We start from the raw sequence: 17945 nt of genomic DNA on the forward strand, positions 1-17945 counted from the left end.
AAAGCCTATACAAGAGGATTGTGGCAGATATGGGTTTGTGTGGACCACACAGCTATAGTGGGCCTGGAAGTTCCAGCACTTCATCAATGCTAGTTTACTGTGTGATTCCATGTGACCTCTGTACAAATTAGTATGTAGTTCAACCAGAACAGGTAAGTTTCGTTCGAACACTCCGAGCGTATTTTCGGCAACTTTTTCGTACTTTGCGACAAAATTTGTGCAACAAAATCATATTGTTGCGCCGAGTACGAAAGTTTCGGATTCATTCAAGCTTTGTTATCGTGACTTTCCTTGGGCCAGGTCGAAGCTGCAGAGTGCCATTGATTCCTATGGGAGACTTCCAAAATCATGCAAAACAATGTCATTACTCACCTGCAGTGTCACATTGCCTGGATCACAAGACTTGGATGTTTGTTGAGTGAAGGGGGTTGGGTTGATTTCTGCCACAAACTGTCTATGATGAGGTAGAGGGCAGAGCCCTTGAAATGTTTGCATTCCATCCCACTAAAGCTCCAAATAAATCAAGCTGCTGCAGTGATTATTATTGTGTTGGGTAATTAAGTGTACATAGTGCTCAGTGCATACCATTTGCAGTGGAAAATAGGTGAAATTGGGTATACCAAGTGCACCAGTTAAGCCAACGTCATGTTCACATACCTCATCCCTTCCAGGCCAATAACCTTTACCTTCTCTGAGCAAGAGTGAAGGGTTGGGAAGGATAAGTGGAAGTTACTGCCTTCTAAAGATGATAGTAGGCTTTAGGAGTTCAAACTGCATTTGCATTATCTTTTATATTGATTAGGAGAATAGCACAATTACCCACTGCTGCTGCAGTCATAACTCACTGAAAGTTTTTACCTTGTCCCAGTATTTTTTGAGCTAGAGACTTAGCATTTGGAATTGAATAGCAATTGTTTATTGAGTTGCTCTAGCTAAACATTTTCTTATCTAGAAGCAATGGTTGATCTTACAGAAATTTATTTTTATGGTTTTTTAGCTTATCTAATGAAAAAAAGAAGTCTTCAGATGCAGATTTGTATCTGATGCTATTGTTTTTCTACTCCTGTGAGCAGGTCTTCAGTTATGCATCGCTTTAAGTCACATGACATACACGGTCCAACTAATACAGAATGTTAAACAACTGGCCGACTAGCCAAACTGATGCGTAGTGTACAAAATACCAATAGAAATTTTCCATCAGAACAGATAATCCAGCAATCCTGGTGGATAGAGGATTATCCCAATGGCCCCTTAACTTGGAATAAATGCCTAGATGGCCATAAATGCCTAAAAATGGCTAAATTGCTTGACCAAATCTGGGCATTTGTGGTCTGCTTTTGTCTTGCAAAATGTTCTGGATAGGGTACAATTTTAGTTACTGGAACCCTACATAATGACTTAAAGCAAAGAAACAACTTTTTGATGTGGAATAAGCCCTGTCTTTGTTTCATGTGCTTTCCCATGAAAACACCATTATAGGTTGTTGGAAATCTGAAAGGGACCCTAAATATATGTTTCTTCTTATCAAACTGAGTCTGCCTGTTGCAGTTCAAAATTATAGGATGCCTGAATATAATAATACACAGAGTTCTTTTGTTTTATTTCCATTTGATTTCAGTGTCCATTGGAACAGAATGAAAAATGCTGTGGGAGAAATGCTGAAGGGGAAAGGAATCTTTAATGGTGGATCTCTTGTAGGAATAGACAAACAAGTGCACAAGAGATAGAGAGAGCTCTTTGAAAATAGTGGTGTATCCTAACAGTAAAAATATCTGACAGAATATGTGATAAAGGGCAGCATCCTAAAGCAAAACAATATGGAAACTGTATTGCAGTCTTAATAATATTTTGTGTGGCTGATTTATACATAGGCGCTAAAATGGCACCAGTGCAGTTACCCACAACAATTAATGTGGAAGAAAATGTAATTTTATTGGTTGAGATCAAAAACCTGAAAAGACTGATATTTTTTCACCAAAAAGTGTATGCCACCTTTAAACAGGCCTTAAAGGTTTCCTATGATCAATTACATTTTGCAGTGTAATAACTTTGTAAGTGTTTGTGCAACTTTTTCCCATTTAAGACTTTTATTGCATACTATAGGGGCCATTTATGACCTCCTAGGCATTGTATACATTAAGGGGTGTCAGAAAATGTAACCAGATTTGCATTGTCTGTAAACAGTGCAATTCTAGCAGTAATGGGAAAATTAAAAAAAAACTTTATAGTAAAAGGAGGTTTTATTTACAAAATGCATTATACATTAGGAGCAGATTTACTAAAACGTTAACTGTCATTTCTGTGACTTTTTCAAATTGTCGCTCTGAAAACTCAGATTTTTTAATTAGTTGCACAAAAACCAGCGTCAAAAATCCGAAACTTCCAAAGTTTTGAGGCAAAAGAAGCCCCTTTCCAGAAAGGGATATCTGCCGCTGACTTCTACATGATCTCGGCAAGTTTTAGCTGCCCAATTGTCAGAATCCCCCAGAAGAGGAGGCTCTTGCTGTGGAACAAAATGAAGACAGGACTTGGGAGAGCATAGGTGGGTGAATTGAGAGCGGTGGGGTCAAGAATGTGGGTAGGTAAGTGTGTAGCAATGATCTAGGGTGAAAACCAATTGCCGTTTGGAGTCAGGAAGGAATTTTTTCCCTTCAGTGCAGATTGTGGGTTTTTTTCACCTTCCTCTGGATCACTGGCTGTTCCAATGCACAACCCCCAATTGATTATTTTTTTTTTTTGTAACTTGAATTTTTATTGAAAAGATATTTCAATGGTTTGCATACATAAAAAAGAACAGTGAAAGAAGAGAGGAGAGAAAAGGAAAGCAGATAGAAAGAAGATCAGCATGACATTCATTTTACATTTAAGTTTCAGTTTCAATATCAATTTTAATGTTAATATTAGTATCCACGGAGACTCAAAGGTTTGAAGCTTACATTTCCCAAGGAGACCATATTTGGAGAAAATTTGGGGTCTTGTCTTGCAGCCGGGCAATACTTGATTCAAATAGCTTATTACTTTCCACTCTGCATTTTATTTCAGCTAAAGACGGTAGGGTGGATATTTTCCACTTTGCCGCAACAGCGAGACTTGTGGCTGTGAGAATATGATTGATCAGAGTTTGGGTAGATCTGTGGGTCCGTGGGAGTGTTTTGCCTAAGAGAAAAGTACTTGGGTCCATCTCTGTATATTTCTTGAATCCGTAAGGTGAACATTGAGGGAAGAGGGCTCCTGTGCGCCTCATTCGGCTAAAAGTGACTGGCCCATTGGGTAAAGGGGCAATTAGCACTGTTGGGGGCTGCTCAAAATGGGCAAGGGCAGGGTGGGTTGGGTAAACTGGGTGGTCTTGCTGATAGAGAGGTTTAGTTAAACAACTGAATGGGTTACTATCACTGCAGGGGTATTACAGTGGGTTCTGCTGTTGGACTTAATTGGTTATTGTATACACAATGGGGCTGAAAGACACAGGGAGCCATACACACAAATATGAGGGCAAACTAGCTAATATATTATTATACATACTAGATTCCAATAATTAAAATGAACTGCTTTACTCCATAGGCCACAATGAAACAGCTTTTCTAAGACTGTGCCCCTTTCTTAATACTGGAATTTCAGTCACTTCCCAACAGCACATTGTTCCTATAGTAGACATTTAGTATATGAATGTGCTTAATATAGGGGAATGTCTAAGCTGGATTTTTAAGGACACCTCTCTGTACAACCTTTGGAGTGGGGGTTCCTGCTAAAGACATTCCATTTCTTCGCAACCCTGATGATGATAATGAGGTTTGGTTTTGTACAGTCACTCACTACAGTAATGTTGTTGCAGTCTGGACTAGAATGGACTGAGGCTTCACCTTCTGAAGGGCACCAAGTTGGACCTGACTGGTCTACAGCAGGAATAGTGTATTCTGCTATGTGCAGTGGCATAGGGCTCAGGGAATGCTGGGACTAGGATTGATGGGGGACTGGGAAAAATGGGGAATAGCTGGTGGGTCCCATAGGTTTAAGTCTGCTCGGCCCATAACAGGGCAGCTGGCAATAAATAACACCTGATAAAAATTAATATAAACTTTAAAAAACTGTAAAGGTTATGACCCATGCCTTAAAAGTTGTCCACAGCAGAGCTCCCCACCTTGGTTCTTGTTAGGCCATTTTTGAGTGTCAGTGGCACTGCACATACTCAGTATGCTCTGGGATGTTGTTGAGAAGCTAAGCTTTGGATCCTCAGAAATCATCAGAATATTAGCAAAAAGTGAGGTTTCATCTGTCAATAAGGACAGCACTGAATTCTATGCCACCCTAAAATGTCTATATTAGTTACTGCGAAATTCTGCATTTCTGCAAAAATTTGGCGCAACAAAAATTGAGTGAGTAAAAAAGTTGTGGTTGCATCAAAAAAGTTGTGGTTCCATCAAATAAATCAGTTGTATCAAATAAATCGCTGTTTCATTAAAAAAAATGAGTGTTGGGTAAAAAAAGTTGCACGGTAGCAACATTTTGAGATCCTTGGGTGATGAAAAGCCTAAAACTTTTAATAATAGGCTGAGTGTAGCTGTCATAGCTCCATACACCTGCGTAAGGCTGTTAAGTCTGGGGACTGGACTCCTGTAGCATACCTCACAAATATTCTGCTTTTCATAGGATATTCCCAATTTTCAACTCAATTTAGCAATTCCATATAATTAAAAGTCTGCCTTTTGTAGCACTGTCAGGAGATGAGATGCAACATTACTCTTGTTAGATTAAGTGCTGACAACTTGTCTACACCTGGAAATGAGACATATTTAGTAGCAGATTGTTTGCTGAGCTCTTCTAAAAACTAGGCTGGGGAGCTTGGAGGACTGAGAGTGTCTTCAAGAAATAGTGGTGCCACAATGCACAATGAAATCTGGGAGTCACACAGTCTTTCATGAAATTCTTGGGGCCATAAAATGTCATTAAATGGGGAAGGCCACAGTGTTGCTGTCAGTGTCAGACAAGAAGATCTGGGATTGCATCTGGTCCCGCTTCATACTTCCCGCTCCACCCTTGTACTTCAAGCTTTCTTGTAGCCAAAGTTATGAAGTTGGGGGCCACACTAAATTTGAGCAGTCAGTTGTCCTGGATTGGAGGGGGCACATAAAGGCTGGCTCAGTCCAAATGTGTTATCATAACACATTGGTTGTCATAACGCAACCCTGTTGTCATAAAAACATTGGTGCACCTTTTCTAGTTCTCTTCTAGTGCTTCTTCTAGTTCTTGTAGTATTGCCATTCCAACCATGCAAAATGTGATATTTTGGGCTTGGCTTCAAAGTGGGGACAAACAAAAGTTTTAACACCACTGTAGCATGGTGGTTTCTTCTATTCCTTTTTTGACATTTTATATGATTTAAGGCAGTGCTGTCCAACTGGCGGCCCGCGACCCCCCTCTGTGTGGCCCCCCACCTGTCTGGCTGCTTTGATGGCTTACTCTTGTGTAATATTTAAATGGAATCAGTACTGTGATTAACTGCCCCCCCCTGCATGGTTCTCACCTCAGATTCAGGCTGTAATCAGGCTGTATTGTTTAAATATGTAATCCCCTGTGTTGTTCACACCTTTTAATCTCTGCATTGTTCACCCCCTGCAGTGTTCACACCTCAGGCTCAGGCTGTAATCACCCCATTTTTTCCCTGTTCACACCTCAGACCCACAAATAATCCCACAAATAATCCCTGCACACTACAAAAAGAACATATACTAAGGTGGTACTGCAATTAAAAAGTTTTTTAATATATAGTTATTGTGCAGACTGTAGGAGCAGTGCCAGCATTGTGTCACTGTATGCTGCCTGTGTGTGCCATACACATAGGGCAAGTAGAGTATGGCACACACAGGCAGCACAGGGCAGGCAGAGTATGGCACACACAGGCAGCACAGGGAAGGCAGAGTATGGCACACACAGGCAGCATAGGGCAGGCAGAGTATGGCACACACAGGCAGAATAGGGTAGGCAGAGTATGGCACACACAGGCAGGGTAGGGAAGGCAGAGTATGGCACACACAGGCAGGGTAGGGATGGCAGGTTTTTGCTATACTACAACCATTAATATGGGTGTGGTCATGTGATAACATGGGTGTGGTTTCAAGTGGGTGCAGTTTCAAAAAGGGGAGTGGTCAAAACTGGCTTCCATTATCGGCCCTCCACCAAGTAGGTCGGAAAAATTCCAGCCCTCGGTACCACAGAAGTTGGACAGCACTGATTTAAGGTATGCTGTAGTCAGTACTACTGCTGGCTGTGACTCATAATTGTTACCTGTGCCCATAACATCAGGGAACATCGGTTTATTCAAATGTAGTATGGAGTATGGAGTATAGGTGCAGTAGGTGTGGACATACACAATAATTCATGTGGCATACTAATTTTATAGAAACACACACATAAATCAGAAAGAAATGTGTAAATTCAGACAATGTCCCATTTTACCACATTTTCAGTTATACAATATTGGACAGACAGCCAGAGGACTAGTGTGCAACTTTTCCTAGCAAATTGTTAAGTAAAATAGACTGTGTGCAGTCTAAGGGAAAATAATGTGCCATAAAAAATACAGGACAAGTTGATATAACAGCACATATATTCAACTAATATTTAGAAAATAAATTCAGGTACCTTTTTGTTTTCTTTTTCTTACTGTGACACACAAATAGAAGCCATTTTTAATGGGTACAGTGAGGGAATGTAAAAACATCACATTTCTTGCTGATGGCAGAGACTTGCACTGCAGTTACTTTAATAAAAATGACAGTTTTATATTCTTTTCTTATTATGCTTGGTTATAGCTGAATGAGCGCAGCCTGCAATGTCGCCATACAGTTGCTTGCACTTTGAGCTGGTTTACTAACATAGGTGCAAACTTGCAGAGAACCTTAAACCATAGCAGTCTATAAGAAATTACATTTAAACAGGTCATTGCAACTGCAAAGGTAAATCAGTCCTTTTGCCTCCTCATAAAAATTGGCTTAGTTTCAGTCTAGAAAGCGTTATCTAGGGCTTCTGGGAAAGATCATTTGCTTTCAGCCAGGTGACTAGTAAATTCGACTTACTAATTAGTTGTTATAGGTTACTAGACCTGCTGAAAACTTTGGATCTTTTCTTACTTTATCCACATTGTGGGGCACATTTACTAACCCACGAACGGGCCGAATGCGTCCGATTGTGTTTTTTTCGTAATGATTGGTATTTGGCAATTTTTCGGAAAATTAGCGCGACTTTTTCGTTGCCATTCCGAATGTTGCGCAAAATCTGGCGATTTTTTCGTAGCGTTAAAACTTGCGTGAAAAGTCGCGCCTTTTTCGTAGCCATTCCGAAAGTTGAGCAAAATGTTGCGATTTTTTCGTAGTGTTCGGATTCATTCAAGCTTCAGTATGGTGACTTTTCTTTGGCCAGGTTGGAGCTGCAGGGTGCCATTGAGTCCTATGGGAGGCTTCCAAAATCATGCTAAGTCTGAAAGTTTCGCCCGCCGCTTACGAGCGCTCAATACGAAAAAGTCACAACAAGATACGAGCGAATCGTAATGGCTACGAAAAACTCGCATTTTTTCGCGCAAATCGTATTGGTAACGAAAAAGTCGCGACAATTTCCGAAAAGTCGTAAAGGCGCCGAAAAAATCACAAAAAATACGAAAAAGTCGCAAAATGTTCGTTTTCCAATCGGAATTTTTCCAATTGGGATTCGAATTCGTGTCTTAGTAAACCTGTGTCTTTATGTTTTTAAAGAATATAATTAGGGCTTATCATTAGTTTCTGAAATTTAGTTTTTGAAATTAATTGGCCTTGTGTTAAATAGTGAGTGTAGGGACCCATAGGGTTAAAAGTTCCCTATGGCTTTAATCCCTAGAGGTTCAGTTCCCTTAGTTCAGTGGTTCTCAACCTTCCTAATGCCGCAACCCTTTAATACAGTTCCTCATGTTGTGGTGACCCCAAACCATAAAATTATTCCTAAGACCATCAGAAATATGTGTTTTCCAATGATCTTAGACGACCCCTGTGAAAAGGTTGTTCGACCCCCAAAGGGGTCGCAACCCACAGGTTGAGAACCACTGCCTTAGTTGCTGGACAGAAGGGAATGTATATAAGTAAGTTCATTTCCATATGTATGTTAGTGGCTAAAAGGTAAGTTGACCACTTCCCGGCTTAGTTTGATATAGTGCTGGGAAAGGAGTGGCACTTCTTCTTTGCTTCCACCTGAGGAACATGGTGGATGTCTGCTGTGAGCCTGGGCACAGGCCTAGTTAAAGTTGGGGAACAGGGCCAGTGAATGAGGCATTAGATTGTGGCAGGGGTAGTCCCCATACTAGTACACACTCTAGAAGTGTAATGCAGTTAAGGTTGAGGTAGAAAGATCAGTTCTGAGCTCCTAAACAGGACTGGTAGGTTTGGAGGTATCTCTCCCAGGCCACATTGCTTGTAGTGTAGGGATCCAAGTGAATAGGGAATCAGGACAGAGAATTCCCTGAGGGATCCACTACGGGGGGGGGGGGGGGGGGGTTGTCGCAGAGGTGAAGTGAGATTCCTGCCAAGTTTGTCCTCATGAGAGTGTCAGTTTGTATTACACTCTGCATGTGATGTTGCCTGTACCACTTGCCCCAGAGAAGCTGTATTGTGAGTAAACCCCGTGGAGCACTTGTTATTTTGTTGGTAGCAAAGACCTCTGGAACCCTCTGTTTTTATTTTTTTGTATAGTAGCAAGAGAGGTGTAGTAGCACAACACCCTTACCTTCCTCTTCCACTTAGCGAAGGCCCATTCTGAGTGAGAGAGTGCAGTGTAAGCCATGTTCTACCGGTACTAGTCCAGGAAGGCAGCTATTGAGCTGAAATAGAGGTTACATGAGCAATGCCTCCTTTTTTGGAAATTAAACTTAAAAATGTAAAATATGCTAATAAAGTCAGGCCTGAGACATTTACTCTCCTTGGAGAGACATGGATCGAAAAGGTTAATGGGCTGTTAATTGGTAGATGAGATTTAACACTGATGGCTGTAAGGTTATCGATTAAGCCTAGAATTATACATGCTATTTTATCAATCAATAAAATTATGCATGACATTTTTTCAAGTGAGTGGGCCTTGGGAGTGTTTGTTCATTATCTTAAAAGTGTTTGGTTTAAAGCAACAGCAGCAATACAAGATGTTAGATTCCAGATTTCACTACATCTCTTGCACATGGGCACCCCCCTGGCATTAGTGATGAGCGAATCTGTCCTGTTTCTCTTCACCGGAAAATTTGCAAACTACAGAAAAATTTGCGAAACAGTGGAAAATTTGTGAAACATGGGTGTAACGTGACTTTTTTGTCATGCGCAACATTTTTTAACGCGACCGCGCCTATTTTGCTGCATCCGTGACTTTTTTTTATTTTTTATGCCAAATTTGAAGTTTAGCAAAACAATTCGCCAATGGCATTAGCCTTTTATGATACTGTTTTCTCTACCCTTGTGCATTTATCTTGACCTTATCCTAACATAAGCTAAATTTAGGGCCACTAAGCTCTACGGGGCAGGGACCTCCATCCTCTTAACTTATTGCAACTGTAACTGTATCTTGTATTTATTTGTATTTATTGTTATACTTTGTATTTATCTATTATCTTATTAACCCCCTGTTTGTATTAATGTATTCTACTGTACAGCGCTGTGTACATAAGTAGCGCTTTATAAATAAAATTATACATTATACAAATAGTAGACAATCTTTTTTATTCTCTGGTCTAGATGACATGTAGACATCTAAAGAAATTAGACTGTTGCTTTTAACACAGGAAATGACTCTTCAAAGAAAGTAATGCAACAATGATAAAGATGACAACGTCAGTGCTACAGTCAATATCCTTATTAATGGAGTCAGGCCAGATTTATTTTATAATTGAAACTATTGAATTAGAAAGGCATTTAACAGAGACATTTAACAGTTTTTCTCTATATTAACAGTAGGACACAGGAGGTTAAACTTGATGGATAATGGATAATTTATCTCGTAAAAAGGATTGCATTATAAATAATATAGTTTGTAATATACTTTATAACTTTGTGCCCTGTAGCACAAACCTTTGCACTCCTAGAGTGAAGCACAATCAATTGTTTCTTTATCTCTATACAGCATTCAAAACATGTAAGCTGGGGAGGTACTTACCAGCTGCTAATAGCCTCAAAATAAATCATCAAAACAAACTAATGTAAAATATATCAGTTATATAAAGAAATTGACATGACAGCATCATCTGCTGGACAGTTCTGTTGACCAGCCTGAAGAAGAAAGGAATCTTTTCTGATGTTGCATAGAAAAGAGAAAAGAAAAGTAATTTGCCATTTCTCTACTCCTTCTAAGCAGAGCAACATCAGAAGACTTCCGTTTTTTCTTCTTAAATTTACTCACGACTATCAGGCCGTTTGGTAGAACTGATGAACATATGGTGCTGTGTCTATTTAATTATATTAGATATGTAAAAACTGCCAACATTTCAGAAAAAAACCAATGACAATTGCAAAAAGGTTAGAAGTAATTTTACAATAATTTTTGTGATTTTACATTTACTTTAAACAGGGCCTGGGAGCAGATCATAATAGTGGTGGGCGAAATGTTTCGCCAGGCATGGATTTGTGGCAATTTCCACGTTTCGCCATTGGTGGATTGTTTCGCGAAATGGATAAAAAAAATTGCTGCAGAAGAATTCGCAGTGCGTCCAGAAAATTGTCGCCCGCGTCAAAAAAGTATAGTCGTGGGCGTCAAAAGAATAGCCATGCAACAAAAGAATAGCCGCGGGCAACAAAAGAATAGCCGCGCGACAAAAGAATAGCCATGGGCGACAAAAGAATAGCCGCGTGACAAAAGAATAGCCATGGGCTACAAAAGAATAGCTGTTCGACAAAAGAATAGGCGTGCAACAAAAGAATAGCCGCAGGCGACAATTTTTTTTGACACGCAACATTTTCCAGAGAAGTGAAACGGGACATATTCGCTCATCACTAGATCGTAATAGCCAGTGGCATTTTGTAATAGGGTCTTTACAAGAACCATGGCTGCTGGAGGACCAACACTATCAATATCCCCACCTACTGTATATACCAATTAGGTATATGGGTTACTTATCAGTCCAGGTGCTGTTAAGTTTCTTTCTTTTGTACTCCTTCTGCTCCCTTTTCTTCGCCTACCTAGTTAACTCCACTTGCTTCTCATGTTTTAATTAAGGGCCAGTATTAACCTGCTTCTGTAATTGTTTGTTGCTTGGTCATTAAGCTTCCAATCTGAGATCTTGCCTCTCTTTGTTTTTGGTTCCTTGTTCCTTAGTCCCTTCCTGAAAAAATTCTAATATATATATTATATACATAAATATAATATAGACATTATATTTATTTATTTTTGTTTTGTACCTCATAATCATAATCATGGCTTTTAGTTTTGGTTATACTACATGTTATCCAGCATATAGGCTGCTACATGCCAGTAACACCCTGGTGGCCAAGCCTGACATGACCCAGCCTGTCTCCTGTTTCTGCTGCCTGTCTCAAATTTCTGCCTGGCTACCTGCTTAACCCTTGCTGCCTGTCTCGACCTGCTGTCTGACTATCGTGCCAAACTCTTGCTGCCTGCCATGACCCAGATCCTACTGACCATGGGTTTGATACACCCCTTGTCTCACCGGCTTCTCTCCACTACGTTGGTTCCCTGTCACCATTCAGGTGTGCCCAAAGACAGTGTGAGGTGCATGAAGGTCTACAATCATCACCACCAAAAGCCTGAAAATAGGTTCACTATATACTAAGATCACAGCTATTACAGTAATAGTGGGGGGTTAAAAATTTTTAGATGAAAAGTTTAAAGCTTTCCCAATAGCAAAATCTGCTTAAGTAGACAAAACACACTGCATTCTCCTGACAGTAGCATTACAAAGACTACTAATCTAAGAAATTTACCTTTTGCATTTTTATTTGTATATTTTATATTTATGTTTTTTGCTAAGCAGGTCTTTAGGTTGCAAAATAAGCTGCTGTCTAGTTAACACTGGTCCTAGCAACCTGTGGATTGAATGATAGACTGCAAGATAAATGGAAAATATAATATAAGGACATGATGAAAAAGGGAACAATGCCCCTTAAGGGTATTTAACCATAGACCGTTTGGGACAGGGTATCGCTTGTTTTCAGTATTTCTTTCAGTACACTATTGGTTAGGTAACACAGCTGTAAAGCCTTTAATAGGATACCAGATGCTTAAGGCGAAGTCACCAAGCGAGTGGATCTTCTCCCGATATCCCCACATCACTTAAAAACCATTACCTGTATGTAAGTTGGGTGAGACCAAGAATATCTTATCTTTGGCATCGGCATTGGTTGGCATCGGCTGGTGTTATTTTTTGAAAAGAGGTGTATTGACTTGTGGTAGGAGTCATGCAATTAGAGTCACTTGGAGGTGCTTAACTAATTGGCAACCCCGACTTCGACTTTACATTTACTTCCCCTTACCAGTATTTTACCAAAAAGCAAAGTATATTAAAGTAAAATGATATAAAGGTATAACTGGTCGTTTGTATATGCATAAATGCTAAGGAGGCTTGGTCATTGCCATTTCATTAAAAAATTCTGTTCTGCAATGGTGTACTCCAGAGCAAATAGCCCAAAGTGGTTAGATCACTGAAATGTTCTTAGGAAAGACTACTTCCCATTAACCCTTGATAGAAAATGCATGTTTGAAACACTGTTGCAACAAAGCAACACTTGGTGGGAACTTTAGTTATGATTGTATGTCCTGAAAGGGGCAGTTTACCTGTATTTTAACTTTCACTATGCTATATATGTAGCTGTTCTAAGCAGCTTTTCAGCCCTCTGATAGTCATCTTCCATTTTGAACAACCTTAGCATTAATTATTAATAAGACTTTTTAATAAAATTAGAAAAGTGCTGATAAAAATGTGCTTGTTTCTAATTTTTTTCACTTGTTATGCTCTTATTATGTTAATGGTTCCTTGTGTGATCTAGGCAACACTTACGCCATAATCAGAAATCCTGCTTGCATTCATGAGCTAAAAGAAAAATAAGTTACATGTAGAAATCTAATCTGTCATAGTGATGTAATTTTAAAACCTTTCACATTGGTTTGTATCATTTTAATTGGCCCAAATGTTGCTAGTATTTGTTGAAATGGTTGTTTTTGGCCAAACCTCATAGCTTGATTAACTTGCTTTTCTAGTCTGAATGAGACAAGTTAGAGCTAATCATGAAGATACATGGCTTAATTTATTTGGCACATGGTTTGATTATAAGCGTGTTTACACTCGTTAATCATCATTTATGTATAAATTATCTCAAACAACAAACAATACACTGGGGTCAGCTTTAGTGTAGATGCTCATTATGATTATAGTGCTCTGTGTTTTTGCTTAGTCTAGACTTAACACTGTGCAGTGTGTTATTATTAGGGTAAATCACTTTAGCAGAATATGAATTATACTGCAAGCTTATTATTAGTGTAGTAAAAAATCTACAGAAATAACTTTCTTTATTGTCTTAGATAAAGCTGCAGGCACTTTGTAAACAGAAGTCAGTTAAGGTACATGCTAGGTGAATACTTATATGAGTCTCACTGAGGAGATGATTATCTACTATAAGTTTGAAGGTGATACTAGTAGGAGACTAACAAATGTGTAATGCTAATGGATTTGGAAGATGGGATGCAGACAAGGCCTGCAAGTAAGAAAAAGAGAAAAATTAAGATATTCTTCAGCAAGCGCACAAACAAAATGGAAGCATTTCAAAAGACCATAAATACAGGAATACCCAGCTTCTCGGTTTCGATGGACATGGAAAAGTGAACTTCAGACATCTTTCTCCGACCACAAATGGCACCAATAAATTATCCACTTGTTGCACAATGAAAGAGCTTATCTATAAAATATACTCCCATTGATATAAAAAGTCCTCACAAAACTTAATAACTTTTATCCCACGCTGCCAGGCTGCTGGTGGAGATGCCATCAAGACCATGCCACTATGTCACATATATTTTGGAGCTGTCACAATCTCAGATCCTATCCCAAGATAATAGCTTTACTCTTAACAGAGAATTGTGGAACGTTCTTTCTCTTCCACAAAAACTAATTACCTAGTCACACCTATATAAAATCCATACTAGCAACATTGAGAAATGCAGCTAAAATGCTAAGCTCACGTTATTGAGGATCCACTTCTACACCTGAAATAATGGGCAAATAAAGTCCAATAGCTTTGGGATATACAAGTGACCTCTCTGACTCAACAAGCGAGCGCACTTATGCATGCACACGGGGGGGTGGGGCTGCAGGGGCCGCCGGAGGGGGTGGGTGCGGTGGGGGTAAAGGGCATGGAATGCAGCAATGAAAAAAGTTCCTGGGGGTGCCAAATATGGGCTGTTATTGGCTATTTGGTAGCCGCTATGTGGACTGGCAGCCTACAGGTTCTGTTTGGTAGTATACCTGGTTTTCTTGCAACCATAACTTGCCTCCAAGCCAGATTTGAGGCCACTGGGAGCAAGATCCAAGGTGTTGTGGTGAGCAGCATGTTGCCCACAAGCTACTGTTGATAGATTACTGCCTTAAGGGTTTAGAAACCAATAGCTATTTTACATGCTGTCTCTTGCTAAATAAATGAACTAAACACCAATGAGGTTGCTTTATTCAAAAGATACTAATCATTTGCTCACAAGCACATAAACCTGAAAACCATTTAATATTTAATAGAATTTTCAATAAAATATTGTTCTATGACTCCCTTATATTGCTTAGAGCAGATATATTAAAGATCTTTTTTGTTTTCCTTTTTACCAGGCTGCTGCTTATATCTACCACGCCATAGCACAGAATGGAGCTGGACTGATTAAAGCGGTGTAATGAATTCTGATGAACTGACACACTGACTTTTTTGTTTTTGACACTTTGGGGCACATTTACTAACCCACGAACGGGCCGAATGCGTCCGATTGCGTTTTTTCGTAATGATCGGTAATTTCGCGATTTTTTCGTATTTTTTGCGATTTTTTTCGGCGTCTTTACGATTTTTGCATAAAAATGCGAGTTTTTCGCAAAAATCGTAAAGACGCCGAAAAAATCGCAAAAAATACGAAAAAATCGCAAAATTACAGAAAAAGGCGCAAAATGTTCGTTTCCAATCGGAATTTTTCCAATTCGGATTCGAAATCGTGTCTTAGTAAATCAGCCCCTTAGTGTGAGTAATTATTGTCTCCAACCATGATACAAAAGACTAAAATTGTCTGAAAAAAATAGCAGTTACAGATTTTTCTAAATAGTGTTGTGACTTGTGATGGGTTAATTTTAATATTGGATTTATTACAGTCCATCACAACCTTTATGGAATGGTTGAGGTTGATTCATTTATGAGTATGGGCACTGTGCATCCAACACCTAATTATAGACTGATTCTGATGTGTTTCTGTGTGGGTACAGTACGTTAGTAGTTATTCCATGAGCAGGTTTATAAAATGTGTGTTTGCGGTTATCAGTAATAATTTACTAAATTGGAAAGAAGCATACGAAATCCAAAAAAGATGGAATGACACACTGTGCGCGGATGATTTTCCAGCATTTGGAGTGATCAACCTTTGCATATCTCCCCTTCCAAACAATTCTATCCATGTGACATAATCCTTTGCAGTAATATGTTTGCACAAAAAAATCAGAACATTATATCAATAAAAGCATGACTGGAGAAGCAGCAACATATTTCATTAAGTAAAACAATTTGTTTAAATTTGCATTCAATACTGGGGGGATTTTTCAAAAGGGCTGGTTTCAGATTATTATTTCTAAACAACCTTTCATGGTATAAGGGAACTCCACCATGAACATTTCACTTTAACATGTTTAAGTTTATATAAAGTGTAAATAAATATGAATAAATAAATACCTATCACTCACAAAATGGCACGAGGCACACACAAGCACCAAATGTTTCCTAAAGAATGCCAAACAACGTGGGAGGGAATTCCAGCTTTTTCCAGTAAGGATGTCAGATGTGACACATCCACCCATCTGTACCTTAAATAAGAACAATCCTGAAAGAATGCAGAGAAATAGGAAAAACAACGTTCATATAAAAACAAATAAAAAATTATAAATTCAAGAAAAGGTTAAACTAAATAGAAATGACGTGGATTTCACAGAGATGTTATACAGTACTAAAATTCTGCAATACTGCAAATTGAATGAACTTCTTAATCTGAAGAACATATATGAGGTTTTAATCCTGTCCAGAAGATTAACTATAGGGATCATTTACTAGGACCCCTTATTTTTATAGAAAAGCACTGCTTTAAATATGCAGGTGACAAGGCCAGGTCTGGCCTCTCTTAGCAATGCATCTCTCTGTACTGATTTATTATCCAGCACAAGGTGGAGAGCACAGCCTGACCCAGGACAGAAGTGCTTCCTGAATAAGCACTAAGGGCAAGGGCACAATTCCTCTGCAGGCATTTTTTTTATAGATGCTGAGAGTGGATCCACTCTTATGTGCACAACCCTGTAGCTCCATTGACAGGCCTGGCGTCGCCCAGGGGGTCAGACTGGGGGTGCAGGGCTCACCTGGGCTTCTGCCTCAGGGGCTCCTGCACCCCCAATTGCCCCCCCATCTTCACCCCCCCTCAGAAGCCCCCAATACCCTCCTACTCCCTCCCCCGAAATCTCCTGAAAGAAACTTACCTGCGGTGCATCGGGGAAGGGAGAAAGCGGATCACGGGAGCACTGATCTGCTGGCTTCACCTGCAGAGGAAATTGGTGAATGCACTTAGTGTGCCCTTGCCCTTAATGCTTATCCAGGGAGCACTTCTCTCGTGGGCCTGGCTGTGCTCTGCATCTTGTGCAGGATAACAAAACAGTACTGCATTGCCAAGACGTCACCTGCAAATTTAAAGCAGTGCTTTTCTATAGAAATAAATAAGCATTCCATATCTGGTACTGTATCTCATCACACTTGGTCCTGCATTCACTTTCCTTACAGGCTATCTTTTTGGCCATCTTGCCTGAGGCAATGCTTCAGCTTCCACTGGGCATATATTAACACTCAATATTATTGCCTCAAAGGGTTTATAAAGGATCATTAAGCAATCTAACAGCATGATCCGGTTTTAAGAAGTGCAAATATTTCAGCACCATGCAGAGTTTTCCATTCTATGTCCTTTACTGTATTTTTATCACTGTATCTAAGGATGCTCTGTCACCTCTAATTAGTGTATTCATTTTTTATTTATTTTTTTTAAACAAGCCAAAAAGAGGAAAAAATTAAGGCTGTAAAAAACATATGTGTCGTGGCACAATTTTGCAGTGTAATGTAATACAGGTATGGGACTTATTATTATCTAGAATGCTTGGGACCCAGGGTTTTCTGGATAAGGGATCTTTCCCTAATTTGGATCGCCATACTTAATCTTAAGTCTAATTAAAAAAAACCTAACATTTAACCCTTCTGAATGCTAATTAGCATATGCTAATTTATGCGAATTCAGATTCGTTTCAGCCAGGACCGTGGATTTGGCCGAAACCAAACCCTTCCTAAAAGGCCAAATCCTGGCCGACTACCAAACCGAATTCTGGATTCAGTGCATTCCTACTTTGTAATATGTGGGTGTACACTCAATGCACCCTAATATACAGCAGGCACCCCTGCTCCATAGAAAATAATGGCAGTGATGAGCACAGCTGCTTTGGTTTGCAGTTTATTTGGACAAAAGTAGTGGCCGTCTCATTGGAACTGTTCCCCTCCTCCCTAATTCCCTTATTGTGGAGGGGAATCTAATAAACCAGGGGACTTTGGGGAAAAAAAGCCAGAACACATGAAGAAAAGGCTTTTCTGTAAAAACCCTAAATATATTTGTCCATCTTCACAGACATTACATAGATTGAACTGGAAGAACCTTCTTTTATACAGCAAAGCATTTCA

Source organism: Xenopus tropicalis, chromosome 2 (genome assembly GCF_000004195.4).
Source record: "Xenopus tropicalis strain Nigerian chromosome 2, UCB_Xtro_10.0, whole genome shotgun sequence".
In the NCBI taxonomy this organism is placed as follows: Eukaryota; Metazoa; Chordata; class Amphibia; order Anura; family Pipidae; genus Xenopus; species Xenopus tropicalis.